At 37.2% G+C, this 21,973-nt stretch overlaps 1 protein-coding gene across 6 annotated transcripts in view; it reads right to left on the bottom strand.

Moving 5' to 3' along the window:
* Nucleotides 1–21,973, bottom strand: part of LOC129723869 (SH3 and multiple ankyrin repeat domains protein 1) — a 298,799-nt gene that overhangs the window by 256,922 nt on the left and 19,904 nt on the right. The window lies entirely within an intron of this gene.

Here is a 21,973-nt window from a genome sequence, read left to right as displayed (position 1 = left end):
ACTAATTACAAGAGTGTTTCTTCAAATTTCAAGATAGCGGACGCCTGTTAGACAGACGCAAGTTGAACGTACTTTTTTAAAATTCGTCTTAACATATGTATAGTAATCGGTAGAGGAGATGAGATTGTTTACTCAACAAACGAATTCACCTGAAAAAAAGGAAAAAGAAATAGTCAAAGTTAATAAAATTGATAAAGGATGTGCGAAATGGAATGCATGTCAGTAAAACAATGCGCTTTATTGATCGTTTCTAAACACTAAACATCATGTGGCATGACGCCTCTTTGAAAATTAATTACCAACAATGCTTAGCCGTCATTCCGGACGGTTGACCATATGTTCCGATAAATAATACCTCAGAGCCATTTAATGCAATCACGAAATAGCGAAACCTCTCCCCAAGTCAAGGACAGACAGACTCTGAAGGATCACTTTGATTGCCTGTCCAGTATGGTCGCAACTCGCACAACACTCTGCCATCAGACCATTCCGTACCGAGAGCAATTTCAATTAATATCGCCTTCACTTTCACACGTCGTTTCTCCCTATCGCTGACAATTGACGTTGGAATCGAAACACATAAGTCGCTAATAAATTGCAAGTCGTCGTCGTCGTCGTCGCTATCGTCGCCACAAGTCTCGAAACCCATCCCCCATCAGCCACCATCGAGTTGAGGACTCTTTCCAGGAGGAGTACCGAGAAACTTTCACACAACGAAGTGTGGCCCGTGCCTGTTCGTGATTGAATCTCGGCTCGGTAACCGCCTCTCGGTTGAGTTGAATAATCGGCATACACCCTGTGTCACACCGGGCTGCGTGGGTAGCAGCATCCCTTGGCGGCGAGCGCAATGGCCCCCTCTTTTTCGAGGTGAACCCGACAACAAGCAAACATTTGAATAAATCATAATTATTCCATTAAAAATGTATTCAACCGGGCGTTCGATACCGGGAGGGCGAACACAACATGATTGCCGTAATACCGATAGTCCCCTCCTGCGATGTCGAGAGAATTTGTTGAAACATACATAACAAAACCAACTAATCAGGAAATCAGGAGTTATACGGTTTACAGTGAGAGGGCAGAAGCAGCCGTTTTTGGTTATATATGTTTCTAAATTGATGAAAATGTTTGATAATAACATCAACCTTGAAAATAAACTTTGATGAAATTTAACTGGAGCTTCGTTAGAAAAGTAATATTTCGTATCTAGCCAATATCGACAGTTTATTAGGATTATTTTTCCATTAGCGTACCCGTTTCATTTCGAATTCTTGACAAGCATCGTTTTGCGGGAAAGATTTTAGCTTTAGCTTGTCGAAATTCATGTTCAAATTGTTCTCCTTTGCTAAAACAATTATTTTAACTTAATTGCAAGCACCGATCCTCCCTCGTGATTTTAGATTAGCTGCTGTAAGCCTTTTCTGCTTGGTTTTACCTACGAATTAGGCAGACGATAGACGGATACACTATCTTAATTATTCATCCAATCATTATGATTTGGAATGACCGATAGAATCATATCACACAGGATTAAATTCACAGACATTAAACTCCATATATATTAATAAGTTTGTATAAATTTTAAACTTTCAACTTCGTACCATAGAAAAATCGAAATTATCCCACCAAAAGCCATCTGATTCAACGACCAATTTGCATTTGAAGAACAATTTAACGTTATTTTGCACGTTAGATAATAATTGTTCCCTCAGCACATGTGGCCTACATAATCGCTGAGCTCTGCATCATCCAGGGCGTGCCACTTTTCTGCGAAATGGCCATCATCATTATCGTCACCTCTGGCAACCACAGCAAACAAAAAAACACACACAAACACCAGTGAAACGACACTGTTGCTAGGTTTATTGCCATTGCGGTGCCTTCTGCGTGGCCAGCTTCGATAAAAATCAACCAAGAGTCGACCATCAAAACTTCCATTCCCCTAGTACCGCACGACCCTTACTGCTGTGAACCTTCGCCTACTGTGTGCATATTAGGTGTACTATTTTACGTCTGCTTTTTTATCCCATTCATCTTGTAACCGTACGTGCGAGACGTCGACATTGATGAGTGCTGTCGCCTTGGTAGCAGACACGTTTTTCCTCTCCACATAAACCCTCTGGTTGCATGATTTTAGTTTCACAACATAACGACCAGTCTGACTATTCGACATCCGCCGGGTCGGCAGTCATCCAGGAGTCCCGTACGAACAGCCAACAGAGCATTCGGTTGTAACGACCCCATTTCCATGGCTACCAGCCAATCTACGACGGACAGGAATGCAAATTACTCCGAAATCCGAACGGTATTCGAAATTAATGCCATTAAAATGTTTACCTACAACCAATACAGAGGTTCGAAGAAAAAACGGCCAAACTCACTCCCTTGTTTGTTTGTATCATCTCGCACGAACGTGCCTCGGGAGGCCGTTTGTTTGTCAACTATGCAAATATTTGATCAATAACTGTACCTGGCGAAAAAAGGACACCCACTAAAACAGAAAATGGGTTACACCCTGGCGGCAGCTGTACGTCCCGCTATTAATGAGACGGGAACGGTATTAAAGCGAGAAAAATGTAAACAAAAACACACACACATTGATAGGATGGCCGACACATCCGGTGATCCTTTCGACCCTTGCAATGGCACAAGTGATAACAGACCGTCGAACGTGGTTGTCATCGACAGCGGAAACAGCAATAAGGGTGCGTTTGCGCAGTAAAATCTGCCACCCCAAGTCACACCTAAAGAGGGACAGCAGATAACAGCACAGCATACCGCCGCCGCTGGGAATCATTGTTGTTTATATTGTATAATTTCGTTAGAATTGCCAAAAATAATGATCTTTTTGTCAATGCTATTTTTAGTTAGGCTGTACCTACTTCTCGTTTGGGCCGTTTCAATTTGCGTTGAATTTTCCTTACTCTCAATCGAGCATTTTATTTCACCAATCTCGTTTTCAAAACGCTATTTTAGCTGATATTATGTAGTGAATAACTAAAAAGTACAGCCGATTATGTCTCAGTGTTATTTTAATTTTGTCATGGTTGCCATGCAGTTAATTTGAGAGAGGGTTATGATGCGTGAAAAGCTTCAATTTTTTATCTAAAAATTTCATATTATTAATTCATTTTGATTTTTTCAAAATTTGCTGTTAAATGTTTCTGTTGTTTCTGTAACTCGTTTCTCGAATTTATCACAATTTTATTCTATATGTTTATGTCATTTTCCCAATTTGTTTCGAAATATAAGATCATGCAACAATTTGTCAATTTTTGACGCAGTCGCCATATAATAATGGTGAAGAGTTGATAACCGAAAATGGAAGGGTAAAAGTGTAAAAATCTATCACTTACCACAATGGCAAAATTACCCTTCCTTTCTGTAACAGTCGTTTGAGATGCAGAAATAAACTCTGGCATGGCAAAAAAGATTACTTCCCTAACCTATCATAAAAACATTGCCGGCACCGTTAACGGAAGCTACCGAATTGTTTCACGTTGAAAATGGTAAATTATTATCAAATTAGCCGTCTTCGATTTAAATGATTCCACTGTTTTTTCTTAAGCCAATAGAAAACAACATTTTTCAAAGAATTGATGGAGCATTAATTCACGTGCTTAAGCATTTAATAGGCATTATTGATTTCTTTAAAGACAGTGTATGTAGTAAGGAAAGCGAGAAAAAAGCGAACTATAAAAATAGATTTGCCGCATGCAGACAGGACTTGAATCCGCGATAAAAAAATAGAATATCATAAAAAAAATGTTGCGCTAAGGAATAACATAAAATCTAACTTTTGCTGTACTTCTTGTTAAGACCTTTTCAATTTGCGTTGAATTCAATTTACTCTCAATTGTGCACATTTTTCCCTGGCATCATGTAGGGAAAACTAAAACTAAAAAGTCTAAAAGAGCCAACTCTGTCTCAATGTTGTTTAAATTTTGTCACGATTGCCGTGTAGTTGATCCTTAAGAAGGTATCTAATGACTTGCTTCGATTTTGGCTTTTAATAGAAAACCGTAACTGCGCGTAGAATATTTAATTTTTCAATAAAATTCAAGATAATCATTTACTTTAGATTACACTGGTAACACAGGGTAACACGGTTTAATCTTTCATTTTTAACAAAGTTAATCTCTAGGGCATTTTTTTCTCGTTTTTATCGTCCAGTGTTATCCGTTTTCTTTGATTTTATCAGAATTTGAGTCTAAATGTTTCTGTCGTGTCTACAATTCGTTTCGAAACGTTATCATGATTATGTATCCATTTTGTCAATTTGACGCGGTCGCTATATAATAAATTTTTAGAAGGTACGTAAACTGGTATTTCGTTGAGTTATTAATTATTGTAAGGTTGGTAAATTTCGTTAATTTTTGACACGGTCGCCATGTAATAATTTTTTAGAAAATTTTTAAACTGGCATTGACTTGGTTTACGATTTCGTGGAGTTATAAACAATACAGGTTTTCTGCATACTTCGTTTATCCTTAGTGCAGAATTCTGCTGCTATGTGGCACTAATGTGGACCAATGTTCCATATTTTGACCTTAACTTATCTCACGGTTCCGACCTCCAAGAAAGTTGTGGTCTTCAACAAAGTTTTTAGAAGACCAAGGGCTTCTGGTTGGAGGACAGTTTAGTGCGGAATGCAACCCTTACGTGCCGTCACACTGTGGTCCAGAAATGAAAAAAGTCATTTTCTCGTAAACGATACATTTTAGAGCAATACTGTCTTCGGGAAAGTTTTCGAGTAAAAAAAGATCCTTCTTTGGACATTAACAGATCCGTGATTAATCCCCCTATAAGTGAGATAAAAAAAATATTTTCTCTAAAAATCAATATTTTTTATCGTCGTCTTTGGCAAAGTTTTCCAAAATAATATAAGAAAAAACTTTGCTGAAGACAATAGGTAGCTATTTCTCAATCTTACTGAACTATCTGATTATGTTCAATGATGTTTTAAAAATAAAGTTTTTGCCGTTAAAATTCATATTTTAACCTACCATACCTCTGATATTCTCACTGAACTTTTAAAACAACATCAGACCTTTATTTTTTATATGTTACAGCAGACTTTAATTTATGATATTTAGGTTTCTATCAATATTTCCTGCCAAAAAATTTACTTTTGACAAGTAATTTTCAATTTTCTGTCTTTTCCCAACACATCCCACGGCAAGATTACCACCAATTGAATTGTCCATGTGCTCTGCACGCACGGCAGTTAAAATTTTTTGCTGAAATTTGCAGAAACTTGTAAAATCATGGAACAAAACAACTTTAACGTAAGTTCATTTATGTCATGTTGATCAATAGCGGATTTTTGTTGCGAAAAACATAGCAAGCTTTGAATTTTTACGTGTTGATGCATCTTTTGAAGTATAATCGATGCATGTAAACAGGTGGTTTTTGAAAATTCAAATTTCAGCTCAAATACTTTCGAATAGGTGCACCGTTCATATCATTCATCTTTAGTAGGCAACAATAATAATTAGTTATTGTTTACATGCATTGATAATACTTCAAAATATGCATCAAAACGTAAAAATGCAAAGCTTGCTTTGTTTTTCGCAACAAAGATCCGCTATTGATCAACATGACATAAATGAACTTACGTTAAAGTTGTTTTGTTCCATGATTTTATAAGTTTCTGCAAATTTCTGCAAGAAATTTTAACTGCCGTGTGTGCAGAGCACATGGACAATTCAATTGGTGGTAATCTTGCCGTGGGATGTGTTGGGAAACGGCAGAAAATCGAAAATTACTTGTCAAAAGTAAATTTTTTGTCAGGAAATATTGATAGAAACCTAAATATCATAAATTAAAGTCTGCTGTAACATATAAAAAATATTGATTTTTAGAGAAAATACTCCTTTTATTTCACTTGTAGGGGGATAAATCACGGATCTGTTAATGTCCAAAGAAGGATCTTTTTTTACTCAAAAACTTTCCCGAAGACAGTATTGCTCTAAAATGTAACGTTTACAAGAAAATGACTTTTGACCGCCTTTTTTCATTTCTGGACCATAGTGCGTCAGTGTGCACGCAATTGCTCGTGTTTTCACTTCAACTTATCCCGTGGTTTTTGCATCCTAGAAAGATGCGGTCTTCGGCCTGTGTCACCGGAATATTTTCTTCAAGAATACGTATCGCATCTTTCGCAACTGTTTCCATACCAAGGATTTCAAGTGTTTCAGAGTTTGGTAGAAACTTTCTTGTGTATCAACAGACAAAATAACAGTGGTTACAAGAGGCTTATTCAATAGATTCAGCGAAAAAAATTACTTAATTTCTTCTAAAGAAATGTAATCGCTGAGTTGCTGAATACTATAACTTTCTAAGGAATTGGATGAGTTTAGTTAAGAACACTAAATAAAAATGTAGTTAAGAACACTCAGAACTGAGCGCATACTAGCATCACGTAGTGGTCTTATTTCTAATCAAACTGAGCCAAAAGCCACTGATCATCCAAACTACTAAGCGGTTGAACTCACGAAATAAAACTGAAAACTTCATTCCCATTGGCACCACGTTGGGGGAGAATTCCAAATTGAGCTACAAGCCCACCGAAAGCCGTTGACGTTCTGAACAACTCTCCTGAAGACGGTAGCTTTCCAAGTGGTTGAATTCATGAGAAAGATTTAGTTCTAAACACTCAAAATTACATGCACAGTAGCACCACGTAGAAATTGAATTCCATACCAAACTATATACCAACTGGAAGCGCTTTTTTTCCTTAACGACTTTGCTGAAATCTATAACTCTAGTAGTGGACAGATTCACGAGATAAATTAAGTTGAAAATACTCAACACTATATGTCTAGTGCTCTGAATTTTGAATTTTGAATAAAAATTTACACCATCTAAAAGCTCTTTACCTCCTAAACAACGTTAGGTGGAAAGGTTCTTGAAATGAATTGAGTTCAAAGACTCAAAACAATATGCACTCTAAAGAGAAAGAAAGAAGAAGTTCTAGTTTTACGAGGAAAAGTGATCAGTTTAGTTTTAGAAGCAGTGGTTGTGACTTTGACAATATACACCTGAAGGTGAATTTTAAAGATCTGTAGTAAATATATACTACAAAGGACTGGACCCAAGACTAAACCTTGAGGCACACCTGCTCTGACAGAAAATCTATCAGATTTTGAATTGTGGTAAACAACATGCAGAGTTCGATAAGTTAAACGTTTTTAAATTTTTTTTCTATTACAAAAATTGAAGAATTTGAAGTTAGCAATTTCGCAATTAAACCTTTATGCAAAACACTGTCGAATGATTTTTCTATGTCTAGAAAAGTAGCTCCAATGGAATGACCTTCAGATTTGTTGGCTCGTATCATATTAATAACTCTGGCCAGCATAAACCTGTTCGTCGAATGGCCCTGGTTTATAATCGACTAAATAATAGTTTTAATTTCTAGTATAGTTAATTAATGTGTATTGTTTGTTTTGACTTTATTTATGTTATCTTTATCGGACTTTTGTAATATCTCTGTATATGTTTTTGTTTTCTAAAAAGATGCTGGGTTTTTATGCCGCCTTGATAGTCGCCTACCAGTGACCTTCAAGGTGGCTTTTCCCAGCCATACACTCACTTATTCATTAAGACTGCTAGCCGAATGGATCGAATTCAATAAATAAATTCTGAGCAATTGATGAATACTGGAATCTAAACTATTCATCTGCAAAAAATCGAATTTCCATGACATCATTCCGTCTAGAATAATTCTCTCAAACAGTTTCCCAATCAGAGAAAGTAAACTGATTGGTTGATAACTGAAAACTTCTGGTTTTTTATTCTGCTTTGAAATTAGAGTTTTTTTTTTCATTTTTCCATAATTTGAAAAAAAAAAAAAACAATTTTGAAACAGTTATTGAAATGTTGACGTAAAATAGGAAAAGGAAAATTCACTTCACAAATTCATTCAAATTATTTTCTTAGTCCAAGCTTTAAACTATATATTATATTGTTGTAATCGAGTTCTTCATCACATTCTACAGAAATAGCTATGCCTCAGATTCTTCTGGAGCGACGAGCCATGCATATTATTCTACTAAAATGTTTAGGCACTATAATTAAAAAACACCCCATAGTATTTATGCAACTCATGGAACGCTGAGCGCCACCTCTGTATTTCACCAATTAAAGAAGCAAAGAAATTCAGGTGAACATATGAGGACAACTTCAGACATTAGAAAAAAAAACACTACAGCAGCACTAGCCATACATTTTTTTCCTTCTTTCGGTACAAAATCCAATTTTCGTTGCACTCCCTCTATTCCCTGGTACCTTCATAAGATGTGTAGTTTCAGCAGGATAAAACCAGACCGGGCACGGATTCCGTCACGGGGGCTAGGGTTCCGCTTTCCGCTGGGAGGAAGCGACACGGGATACGTGTAATTAGATTTAGTCTCGAGCGGATATTATTCCAGACGGGAGAGATGCAATGATGGAAGCGAAAATGCGCTCCCTCTTCGCCTCCACCCAAACTGTCAACCGCCCACCCGTGGCGGGTGCGTTAAGTCGGCACATTCGAAGCTCCGAGTTTCATTATCATTTTTATCAGTCACATCCTGTCGCCGGTGTTGTTTCTGCTCTCGCTCTTAAAGGGGGGAGAGACCCCAATGCAGTAAAAACGAATCCATAATCACTTTAAAGCGCTGTTGGATGGAATAACTCCCAGGAGGGGGATTTCTCGTAACCGTGATGGAATTATAGTTAATAAATCTTCCACCCAAAAAAAACATAAAAAAAGAAACAACGACCAAAAGTGCCCGCAATTCGATCGCAAAATTTATTACTGTCAAATGGTTATTTTGAACGTTGGCTCTGTCATTTTGTCGAGAGAACGAAGAACGGAAAGATTATTCTTCGTAATTCGCACAGCTGGAGGGAGGGAAAGAGCTTTGCCGGGGCGTGGCAACGATGATAACGACTGAAGCTGACGACCGAAAGTCTGGGCTGTTTACTTTGTAGTCGGCCGCTCTGTCGCCGGCCCGTGGCTGAATTCATTACAGCTCGGTGATAACCCGTGTGGTGTGGGTCCGGTGTGGATCCCGGTGGGTGCGGTCCGTAAAGCGGATTGTCACAAGCCGTAGAGGCGTACTAAAATGGGACGGCAGGCAGACTAAAGATGACTTTGGGTGGATTAAACGGAAACGGCGGTCAAGCAGTGAGAATTGCGATCAAAGCAGAACCTTTTGCTAGGAGTTTTTGATTGATGGGTTCAAGTTCGGGAATATGTTGGACAACGCTGATCTGTGATTTACATTCCATTGACATTTATGGCCTACAGTTGAAGATTGTATCTGTGCTGTTTCCAATGGAATTAATTTCGCATGTCCAACAAATATTGCTGCCTAATAAGCTAAATTACATACGAGGGACAAAAACCGTTACAACTAACAGAAAAGCATAAATGCTGAACAAACACTGAGGAAACTACCAAAACTTCGTCGTTGGTTGGTTGGCTCAATTTCTGCTTTATTTTTACAGCTTTTGTTGGGATAAAAATTTCACTTTTCGTATAACGCATAAAGGAATGAAAGTTGCCGGGATTCAATATTCATACTTGCAAAAATAATTATTGAAAAACTTGCAGTAACAGATTATTCTGTGATTTTGGAAAGTTGAAGTCAAGAATAAGCGTCAAGCGATTAGCGATAAGCGTCAAGCGATTAGCGAATTTCCAAAAGGGAGCGATTCGAAATTAACTTTCAATTGGAGATATTCCATATATTTGAACTGAATTCAAATAATTTTAGCATGCTTGCCAGTTGCGAAAGATATCCTCAATTCTATGGCACAACAGGTAGATTTTTGAAAAGATAAACGCGAAATGATAAGAAAATTTAGTGCTCATTCGACGCTTATTAGAAGCTATAACGCCGAATTTTATGTTCTATTAGTTTTTAAGAAAACGCCGCGTTCTACTATCTTAAGAAATTTTAGTAGAGCAATATTCGAAATCAGGATTCTAATTGTCGAAATCACTTAATACTTATTTAATGCTCTTGAAACAACTGATTTTGATAATTTTTTTTTTTTTTGAGTTTTCGAATATATTGGTGCACAACAAAGTTCTTGCTCTTTACCGATAGATAGTGCCAGCAGTAAGTGCTGATCGATTATGCCATATCTAAAACGTGGTGTACTCAGCTGAAACATATGGTAAACAAACCGCGTTGGCACATTACTAACTTTTCTCATTTCATTCAAAGAAAACGGCGACTGCAGCGCACTGAGAGTTAAAAAAGTTTACAAAAATAGTGCTCGTGATTGGATGTTGACGACTGTTCCAGCGTGAAAGAAGCTCAAACACTGTCGAAAACGCTGAATTAAAGGAATTACTCCATGAGGATCCAGCCAAACGCAGAAACAGCTTGCTTTGGTATAACGAGTTACCTATCAAGCCTGCCAGCGATTGCACGGCAAAAAAAGAAGTTTATGGGAACTAGCTGGTTATGCTTCTACGTCGCCGGTTTGGCCGATTATACACCCTACGAAGGTGTTAGGACCAAGCGGGTATAATTAACATACAAAGGTCTTTTTTACGCGGGGGATGCGTACCAAATTTTTATGGGACCACGTAAAAAAAGACCTTTTTAGATTGAAAATATAAACATCGTAAAATATTTGGACCTCGTTTAAAATGATCCATCTAGTTCAGGGCCGGATTTAGGTAATGGGGGCCCTCTTTTCTTCAAAAAGTTAATTTTGAAAATGACTTAACGCTTCTCTGACGAGCGTCGAGGTGACGAGCAAAAAAAGGTCTCCACTCTGTCTTCACGTTTGGCTCAGGACTAGGGGGGCTCCTCGTGTCGAAAGGCCCGGGGCATTTGCCCCCCTTATATCCCTGCCTAAAATTCAATATTTTAAATTTTCAGTTTTTACTGCAAAAATTTAGATTTTTTTTTTTGAAAATAGATATATGAATATATTTGGCCTGAAACGGAAAACGTGATTAAAATGTGGTCAATACTTTATACTGTTCATTTCGCTTCTCTGCTATCGTTGCGAAAGGAATAATACGAATAAAGCACAGTTATTTTTTTATTCGCTCGAACATACAATATCCTTTGGCACAGTGCTGATTAAACAGTAGATGTCCAGCAGCCGGGGTAAATCCTCGCGGTTTTTTCTTTATTTGATTCAATTCATTTTGATAAATTGTTTTTATATTCATATAAAAACATTAATAATTCATAATTCATATAAAAATATAAAGGATAAAAATAAACTTTCTTTACAGAAATTGTGTGTTTTATTAGTGCAAATAGTATTGTAAAACATTGAAAATCTGTGAAAAATTACTAGAAAAAGTTATATTGAAGAAAAGATTGCTTTTAAGGGGCATTCATTTAAGTAGGGAAATAGAAGTATAAAGTTTTCAGCAAAGTTGTTTCTTATAAAAACTACCAGAACTTCGTCGAACAAAGTGGATTTGTTTTTGCAGAAATGAAAAAAGTAAACTTGTTTCTCACTTTTAGGGTGACTTTACCCATTTCCGGCGGCTGACATTCTATCTTTGATTCAAGTATAAAAATTACACTTGAAAATTTACACGTTAGAGAACAGATTGATCTCCAATATGCAATACAGTTTGTGTTTCAAGAATAAGTGTGCATATAGTTGATTAGTAACAAGAGTTTAAAGTTCATTTTTGATTGAAAAAATTTGATTTCTCTCCGCCAGGAGTGGGTTAAGCACAAAAATCCAACTTCTATGAAATGGAGAAAAACCAATGGAACAACTTTGCTGAAAACACCATGTCTCTAAAAGCAATTTTTCAATTTCTATTACGTTTTCCAAGCAGTGGAAACAGTAGGCAGTGGTTAAATATTTACATTTTTTCCACCGCCATTAAATTGTGAGTCAAAATTGAGCGATTTGTTGTGGTAATTTTTTTTATCCTTTCTCCTAAACTAAGATTGACATAAATAAAAGTTATCTGCCACAAATAAGATTCCTGGTCACCATCTCATACATGTGTGCTTAACTCTCACGACATCAATTCAGACTCGAAATTTACGAAAGGTCCCTACGTTATTTTCTGCCGGCCCAAAAATATCCATTGAATATTATTCAATTTGGCACAGACCTGGCAAAACAGTTTTCGACCGTAACCGAGATTACGAAGGTGAGACCGAACAAACTGCGAGTTGTCGTGAGTAACTTGAAGCAAGTAAACCCAATTGCTAGGTACGAGTTCTTCACTAGAGAGTATCGCGTGTACATTCCCGATCAGAAGAGCATAACTAAAGAATTGCAAAATTCTATCAACGGGAGATACAAATAACATATTTTGATACGATTTTGTATTTTCCCATTTGCCTTCGATAACAAAATTGAATCTGAATGAGTTATAATAAAAAATCATGAAGTGGAGTTGTTCTGAAACAAATCTAACAATTTTTTCGTCTCTATCAAAACCTGTTGTTTATAACAATGGTTGTTATTATACTGTTCTATGTGCTATCTAATTTTGTAAGAAAGCTGATACGTTAGTAACAAAGTTTGATATGGGTTTAATATTGGCAGAATATTTTTTGTTATAATTTCTGTTATTATAATAGGGTAGGAAACATATTCTAAGCATCTTTAGGAACCGCTTGTGTATTGAGACGAAATACTCGAAATGTGTTGGGTGAAATTCAAACAGAAGTATATCAATCTGTTCTCTATCTTTTTCTCTGTCAGAACTTGTTTTTAGATTGTCAAACTAAGTTAGCAAACTTTAACAATAATAAGACACTATTCCAATCACCCCGAACCTATTTTAAACAGTTTCCATATGTTTTGCAGGCGTTTTATTCCAGCACCCGAAGTGGCTCCTGAATGGCTGCAATATAGGTCGATTTGCTTCAATTGGTGATTGTTCACAGATTGCTTTGTGATTAACGATATTTCTTATATTCATAAGACAGCTAGACAATCCAAGTTTTCGTTTCCATCATTGAAATTGTCGGTATTGATCAAAATTCAGGAGTTTGAGGCCTGTTTTCTTAGACTGATTAAGATAGGCGCTACTGCTTAAGCCGTTCCCTACCCTACCTAACGGGGTCAACATTAAAACACAACCTGAAAGGTTTTTCACATAACAAACAAACAGCCTCTGTTACAATTTTTGTTTTGTCTTTCTGATCGGGTTCCTGCTAAAGAAGCTGCTGCTAAGGTTACCAAGGGAAATCTCACTGTTGATGACATCTTACGTTATGGGGTGGGCTGTTTCAAGAACCCCATACTGCAAAATGTAAAGATACGGGATTGCAAGCATTTATCGATGAAGGGAAAAAGAATTTCTCCTTTCTTTTGGACAAAGTTCGTATCCCTGTACATCTGTTTGTGCCACGGGGAAACTCGGCATGACCTTCCGGCATGTCCCGCGTACAAACAGCACGAGGAAAAAATTAAGCCTTCCCTTTTCGAAATATTCAAGAGGCCTGAGTCACCCTCGACAGGAAACATCTTTGTCAACCGATGAGGATACATCTGACTATCTGATTTTGTCATGTCGGTATGTGTAGTGGCTGTCTTTTTTGTGTCATTAAAAAGATGTGTGTTTCTATGATGTACACATATATGATGAATACTGTTACATTCTAAATGCTGCAGATTTTCAAATAATCAAAAAAATCGGATCTAGAGTACTTGTTTGAAACTGTAGATAACTAAAACAAGAATGTCCCTAAAACAGAACAAACAGTAATGAGTATGAAAATTATGAAAACGCCGAATTTTTTTTCCTGTATGGACTTTCTCACGGCGACCAGAATCGTTGATCTATTGTGAGATAAGCCCGGTCGTCTGCTGTATCCCGCACTTCTATTATTAGCAATACCGCTATTGATAAGTGATATGCTTATTATTATTTTTTATCAGTGCTTGCGTGTAATGTGCTACCCCTCCTTTTACACGCTTACTGTTCTCCTATACCTCTTCCTCCTGCCAAATATAACCAATTATAATTCCCTGGAGAAGTTTCGTCGTGCGTCCTTCTGGCCAGTTTTATTGATAAAAGGGACTTATTTTTGTTATTGTAGATTTCAGCGTAAAGGAAGGATAACTGGTGGGTAGCCTGAGGAAAAACTCATGTTTGAAGTCCTTTTTGACATAGAATGGCCTGATTCTACTAAGATTCGAACCCACGACCAACCGCTTGACAAAGAGGACTCTGTAACCTTGCGGCTACGCAGCTCCCCCGCCGGATTCAATGCTTCGTCCTTTCTTTGAAACAGCAGAGTTTTTTTTCTTGAAAAAACTGTGAGAAAATGAGAGCATTATTTTAATAAAAATCTTCAATCACTTGGGGGTAAGGGATGAAAGAAAACATTCTTAGGTGCAATTGTGTGTTCAACCATGGTGAACAATATTGTAGAATATTGAAAAATTGTAGAAAATCGCTATAAAAAGTTGATGCGAAAGATTTTTTCCCGCTCTTCTCTGAAAAAGCGCCACCTTTTTCTAAAACAACTAATGAGGAGACCCCCTTAAGTAAAAGAGCACCAGTACAATACTCGAAATTAGCCTTTTCAACCAGTGATCAGTAGCTATTTATGTGCTTAAAATAGCTATTAAACCATTCCTAAGAATTTTAGTGCCCATAGCCATTACCAAAACGCGTCTACCTACGTGAGAGTTCGCATAGTAATTGACGACCGGGTTCGTCACCTAAACGTTATGTTGCCGAGAAAATTCATTAAAGTTTCTCTAGAGAGTAAGTGGCAAGGGACACAAAAATTCACAGAAAAGGTTGAATAGCTATAATCTTTCTTTTTTTTCGATTAAAGTGTTTAGAGTGCACCTGTGTTGACCAGCGTAATCATGAAAACATGTAAAGGCCCAAGCACAATGGAAACGTTTGCGTTGCGTTGACGTTAATGTGACAGAAAATGTATGGGCTAACTGTCAAATCGCCGCAAACGCAGCCGCAACGTATCAATTGTGTTTAGGCCTTGACAAGGGCTTTTAGTGCGTAAAACTTATTACAACTGATTTTATATGAAAGCATAAAATGAACAAAAAAATTCCACAGAATTCTGATATTTTTGTAAAGAAATCATTTTTCAAGAAATATAATAATTATTCAGGGAACGGAAAAAAATGTTGGCTATGTTTTTCAAAGCAAAAACGGTGCACTCAATTTCGTACCATAAACATTTTGTACTTCAGAACAAGAGATAAACTATTTTAATTCAGATAATCATATTTCTTCAGTAAACAACATATGAATTTTTACTATAAAATGCATAATCTATAATATCTAACTGCAAGAGACTTGTGAAAACATTTTTTTGTGTTAGTATATTATTTATCGAAAAAATGTCATAAATGATAAAATGTGACAAAATTGTAACAATAATAGGGTAGAGAACATATTCTAAGCAGCTTTAGAAACCGCCCGTGTATTCAGACAAAATACTCGAAATGTGTTGGGTGAAATTCAAACAGTAGTATATCAATATGTTCTCTAGCGTTTTGGCTGTCAGAACTTGTTTTCAGATTGTAAAACTAAGCAAACTTTAACAATAATCAATTAAAGTTACCAATCGAGGGACACTATTCCAATCACCCCGTACCTATTTCAAGCAGCTTCCATCTGTTTTGCAGACGTTTTTTTAACACTCGAAGTGGCTCCTGAATGGCCGCAATATAAATCGATTTGTTTCGAATGATGTTTGTTCACAGATTTCTTTGTGATTAACGGTATTTCTTATATTCATAAGACAGCTAGACAATCAAAGTTTTCGTTTCCATCATTGAAATTGTCGATATTGATCAAAATGCAGGAGTTTTGGGCATGTTTTCTTCGACTGATTGAAATAGGCGCTACTGCATAAGCCGTTCCTTACCCCATGTAATATTAAATATATTTTAAATACTCTTTCATCAGTGGAAACCACACAGACTTTTGTAATGGAAACATGTGCGAAGTTTGATCAACAAAACTCACACACAAAAGTGCTTAGCGAACATTTAGAAAGGTTCTAGTTATTCAAATTCACAAATTATAACATCCAACGTCGTGACTTCTGATTCATATCATTTTTATTATTAATAACGTAACTTTAAGGAAATGCATTTCCATCGCATTCATTTACGTGTAAAAGTAGCTGCGAATGATCACTCAACAGCCCACTGCATGTTCGAAGCTTTATAAATACCGAAGGTTGCATAACGTGCAGTCGCATAATGCAAAGCATAAGTAGGTAGCACAATACAAGCACTGATAGAACCTGTACGAGTACTGGGAATGGCGTCCCTAGTTTGAAAACTCTAGACTTAAAGTGTTTCTTTTTTGCTGATCTAATTTACAGGCAACAAATAGGTCAGGGTGACATTGAAACGACAATATGTAGGCTTCAATCGATACAGACCTGTCCCCCTGAAGTAGACCTTAGAGACACCAGGCTTATCTTACATAAACAATCAACTTGCACAGGCCATGAAATATGCACCAGAAGGTAGACGGAAACTTTTCTTTCGCATGGGGGAGAAATCCTCCATCGATGTTGGAATGCGAAGCAAACGCGCTTATCGGTATATTGTTTTTTTTTTTTTCTGACAAAGAATTCCAATATTTAGGTTTCGAACTGCTACCAGCGAATGTACATAGCACAGACCAGCTTATTTTTACCCCCCAGACATTGGCACAGTAATTCCATACGCGATGCTTTTGCTTTTTTAAATTTAGTTTTCCACTAAATTTTGAACCTTCAGATTTGTTATTCAAACTGAAACAAGACATGAAACAAGACAGTTTTAACTTTTTGTACAGTTACAGGTCTTACTGTACTTGGCCATCGCAACCCATTACCGCGCTTCGGTAGAAGAAGAACACCTAAACAACAACCGTGCCGGCAGAAGCTGATAAAGGCACACACTTGGCAAGAAATAGGTTTCACGTTTTGTGCACTTTCACAGTCGCTAACCGCGCTGATACCGGAGGGGAAGGTTGGTCGTGTAGATATAAAAGAACTGTATTTGCCTAGCCATACTATGTTCGATGCCCGCCCGCCGGCCGGTTTGTAATGAAGAAGCAACGGGGGAGGCGCGCACGGTCGCATGTGAACCGAGGCACGTTTCTATGAGTTCATATTCCTCCACACCTCCAGCCCCCTCTTATCGCGAACCTCACAGGCCACGTATTAGTCGCCGTAATGGAATGATGTCACTCCAACCGCGACACCTGTGCCAACAGCCAGTGTGTACAGAACGCGCAAAGTTACTAACAAACAGTGCAAAACCGATCGGTTCTCGCGGACCATTGAACGGAAGAATTATTTTTTCCTTCGTCTCAGAAACAATTAATTAGTTTAATCATTACCTTGAAATGAGAGAAAGGACTCAACAATGCTCAAGATCCATCGGGAATCTCTTTTTTCAGGCAACCAGCACGACGACGACAGCCATTTCGGACCGGCTACAATCTTCATCAGTCAGCTGGCCATATTTGGTCCGGAATTGATCCGCTCCCTCTCGCTTCGTCGCCTGCGCGGGCTCGGAATCTGTCGGTAACGGACTGACCGGTCGTCAGGCCGTCCACTTCTCGCGCAGTTTGGTATGCACGGCTCTTGACGCCCGGGGGCTGAAATCTCTTTTTCTTGACGCTCGATTTCGCGGCTCCGTGTGCGCTTGGCTGCTCTGGCTGTGTTCGAATCCATCGTAGTTCAGAAACAGGTTTTCCACTGACCGCCTGCCGTAGCTCCCGCCGGCCCAACCGAAGTCAAGCCATCCGAGAAACGGCTGTAGAACCTACTCTTTATGGCTTTTCGACAAACTGCATGCTTGCAGACCTGTGCAGATTTCTGTGCAATTTTTTGGCTTGTGGCGGTCGAGGCAAACCGTGCTCGCAAGCTGATGAAATTAACCGAAGGTTTCCCCTGTGTGTGGACATACGATTTACCTGTGCACAGAGCGGATTATGTAGCCGCAGCCGCGCACACGTGTCCCACGGATCTCGACGCCAAAGCTTCAACTGGTGGTGATTATCAGCTAAATGATTGCATGTAAGGTTTCATTAGGCTGCTTCGGGGCGCAAGATCTGTGGAATAAAGCGAGCAAATTTCTCATTTAAATGGGTCTTTGCCTAGTGATGCTGATTGATGCCAGCTGGAGTCGAATTTCAGATTGAATTATTTATGCCGCCCGCTATCAAATTGAAGCACATAACGAAGTCGGAATTTTCATGTGTATTTCTTGTCACACGGACACACAGTTGCGTTGAGATTTGTGCAAACATTAGTAAAGCGTTGAATTCCATGCATATTTAAAATGGAAATTGCATTTAAGCAGCAGAGATTTATGACGCTATCACGACCACGCTAAGATGGTAATACAAAAACAATTCGCGGATAGGGAATTTTTACGATCGTACTTGAACAAGAGCCAACAGTTGCGCATTCCGCAGCTTTATAGGGTACAAATTTTACGTTACGAACTTTTCGGTGAGTGGCATTTTCCAATAATCCTGTGCTTTCGTGTAATTACCCCTCTAGTGCCCAGCGCCGCCTTTAGACGGTCTTCAGTTGACCCTCTAAAAGCTTCAAAAAGGACTTAAAAAATGTTTATAAAGCTTCATAGTGATTTTTTCGAAGTCCGTCCAAAAATTAATTTGAGGGTTAAGATGTTGCTCATCTGCTCATAGTGTTGATATGTCACCTTTTGTGAACACACAATATAAATTCCGAATTAATATTAGTAAATAATGATTCCATTACAAAACATCTATTACAAAAAAATAATATAGAGCTAAAAATCTTATTCTTTTACTTTTCTTATCTTATACTGTTTTGCGTAGGATTACGTCTTTCTTCACTATAGTGCGGTATATTCTGTAAAAATTGAAAAGGACATGCAAGGTTTTGGGTTGGCGCAATGAAATTTTAAAATAGCTCTTATACAACTGCCGCGAATTCAATAATTGATATGTTCTCAGATAGAGATAGTAAAGTACCTATACAAGATTTTTAGAATATGATAGTTATCACCACCATGTTCTTATTACATGGTAAAAATCAGGTTGAGCATTTCTTCGATTATATATCCGTTTTGTAACATTCGGGCTTCACGTTGACTCACCCATTATTGTGGAGAAACTGTATAAGCTTTTCGTTATGTGGATTTTTTAAGTTCAAGTACAGTCATACCTTGATATAACTTTTTTATCGTTACGTTATATCGAAAAAAAAATTTTTTTTTTATTGATGCTAAATTCTTAATGGTTACTCAAAGGTGCGCAAAAACCTATTTCCCTTCACCTAGCAGTTCATATAAACCTGTGTTATGCCCCTTAAAGACAATTTTCGTAGACAAGCATAACCAGTCACAAAACATTGCAAAAAAAAGTCAATTTTACTTCCATTTTACGGTACTTATTGGTTTGAAAACTTACTAAAAACATTAACATTAATTTTGAAATATTTAAAAAAGTTACGTTATATTGAGGTAAAAGTTACGTTATATCGAGATTGCCTTATATCGAGGTATGACTGTAGTAGGTTTCGATAATTTTGGTTGTACTGAAGAGTTATTTTCCTAACACAGACATAAAGGGAACTAAATGACGTCAAACATACTATAATTTCGCTTGTACTGAAGAGTTATTTTCCTAACACAGACATAAAAAAGGAACTAAATGACGTCAAACATACATTCATTGGCCAGCAAGGCCAACCAAATGGCATCGCATTTAAGTAAAAATTTCCCACAGGATGATGTCTTCGTTCTGTGGATATTTTTTTGTCAGCTCACGTCTTTCTGCTTGCTCATACACAGATGTTCATGCAATCTTAACAGCATGTTTTGGACGCTTTTCTTTGAGCTAAAGAGTTATTTTCCTAACACAGACATCAGAAACACCGCTGGTGCAGCATGTTTGTTTGAAAGAGCAGTTTAATTTAACATTCCATTGTGCATTTGGACACATACAGGGTTGTTACAGACACCTTAATTTTGAATCCGCAAAATCCGCGCCACGGGTTTTTGGATCCGCGCCTTGAAAACTAAATCCGCGTCGAAAAAAAAACTAATAAAAACTTATGATTCAACATGGTAAAATTAATACCATCTTTAAAATGTCATGCTGATATGTATAACTTGTTTGTATTTAGCTTCAAACGCAGGACAGTTGACTTACTGCGGCCATGTTTAGGAATGATACTAACCAATGTTGTTTGGAAATTCTTATAAACAGCACTGATTTTTTCTCTCGTTGAAAAGAGTATAATTATGACGAGTGAAATTCCTGTGAGACATAAGTTAGACCTAAAAAGTGAGAATTGATTGACGAGATTTGGAAAGTGATGGATAAACACTTTAACCCGTATATTGTCGGACCATTTCCTTGCGAGAACAGTGTTATTGAAACTATGAAAAATATTTCTCCTTCAAAAATTTTTCCTCCTTTAACTGTTTATTGACTTTAGCGAGTACCTTCATAGAAACCTGCGCCCTTTTCATCTAAAAATCGTTGACAATTTTCCTTCTGCTTTTACTCTTTGTCAACCTGCTCTTGAATGCCAATGGAATGTATGGAAAAAAATTAAACATCGATCGTTTTAAATTATAGCTTAGAAGTTTTGTCTTCTCATGCAAAATTTGTTCTCAAGCGAACATCGATCGGGAAGAAAAGCCTTAAAGTGACCATTAAAAAAATTCACATGGAACTGTTAAAATTATTTTTTTATGGTAAATGTGTTGGAAATTCATAAAACGTTGAGATCTGTCATCTTGAAACTTTTTTTTTTTTTTTTGAAAAGTTTCGATCTTGGGACCAATTAAACGTTTGAGAAATTCTTTAAAATCCGTAAAATAAATTCAACCAACACTCTGAATCAGCAATTTGAAAAAAATAATATTTGAAACAATCGGTGTAAAACGCGACTTTTCCTGGAAATCCGCATGATAAACCACGGAAATTCCGAAATTCGCATTAAAAAAAGACGTGGAAAACCAAACCTAGCTGCATAAAAAGCAATTCTAATACATTTCAAACGAAAGCTTGACAGTTTTTCAAGAATTCGATACATTTAAGCTCCTTTTTTAAAACAGTATACAACACATCCTTACGAAATCGTCTTGAAAATTCTAAGGTATATCAAAAAATTGTATTGCCAAAATAGTTTTTCAATGACATCAATTTTAAATCGTTATAATTTGTAAAAAAAAGAATAATAATTAGAAAATAAATAGTTTTCTATTTTAATCCAATGTATATATTTTCCAAACCTAGGAATTAGTTTGATACAACTCGTTCATTGGCAACATTAGTAGAAGACATGCAGGAGGATGATTTTCCTGATGTGAAGCCAAATTTCCCGCTTTTCCCGTCTTTTTTCCGGTGATTTGAAATTCCCGTCTTTTTCCCGCTTTTCCCGGTAGAGTGGCCACCCTGATTATTAATGTACGTAAAGATTTGTGTAAACAAAGCTTCAAACGACGATTTGATGCAACTGCTAAGTAGGCGTCTCAAGGTACGGTGATGGCCTACCAAGCCAGTTGTTGTAGGCTCGAGTCTCAGCACGGGAAAGACTGTTAGTATCAGTAGGATCGTAACGCTAGCCCCGCAATTGTCCTGTACACTTAACAGTCGGCTGCAAAGTCTGTGTATAATAAACAGAAAATCAAGTTCCGAATCGGATTGTAGCACCAAGGCTTTGCTTTGCTTTGGTAGCTTTGTTTACTATTGTACCTAAACAAACAGTTTGAAATTAAGAAAAAATATAACATCAAGAATATTGGATATTTGCATTTTGAACAAATTTGAGATTTTCAAATAGAGAAGTTTTTGTTACAAAAACTTTTTTTTCTTAAGAGTGACCATTAGGGTGGGACAAAAAATAAATGTTAGCTCTCATGCACTTTTCGTGTTCCTTATGGGTCCCATAACAACTGTGTAACTTTTTAGATCGATCGGTGAAACGCCCGATTTGCGCCCGATTTTTTAAGTTTCCATACGATTTTGTATGGG

This window comes from Wyeomyia smithii, chromosome 2 (assembly GCF_029784165.1).
Source record: "Wyeomyia smithii strain HCP4-BCI-WySm-NY-G18 chromosome 2, ASM2978416v1, whole genome shotgun sequence".
NCBI classification, from domain to species: Eukaryota; Metazoa; Arthropoda; class Insecta; order Diptera; family Culicidae; genus Wyeomyia; species Wyeomyia smithii.
The sequence above is the reverse complement of the archived record's forward strand: the minus strand, read 5'-3'. Positions and strand labels throughout refer to the sequence as shown.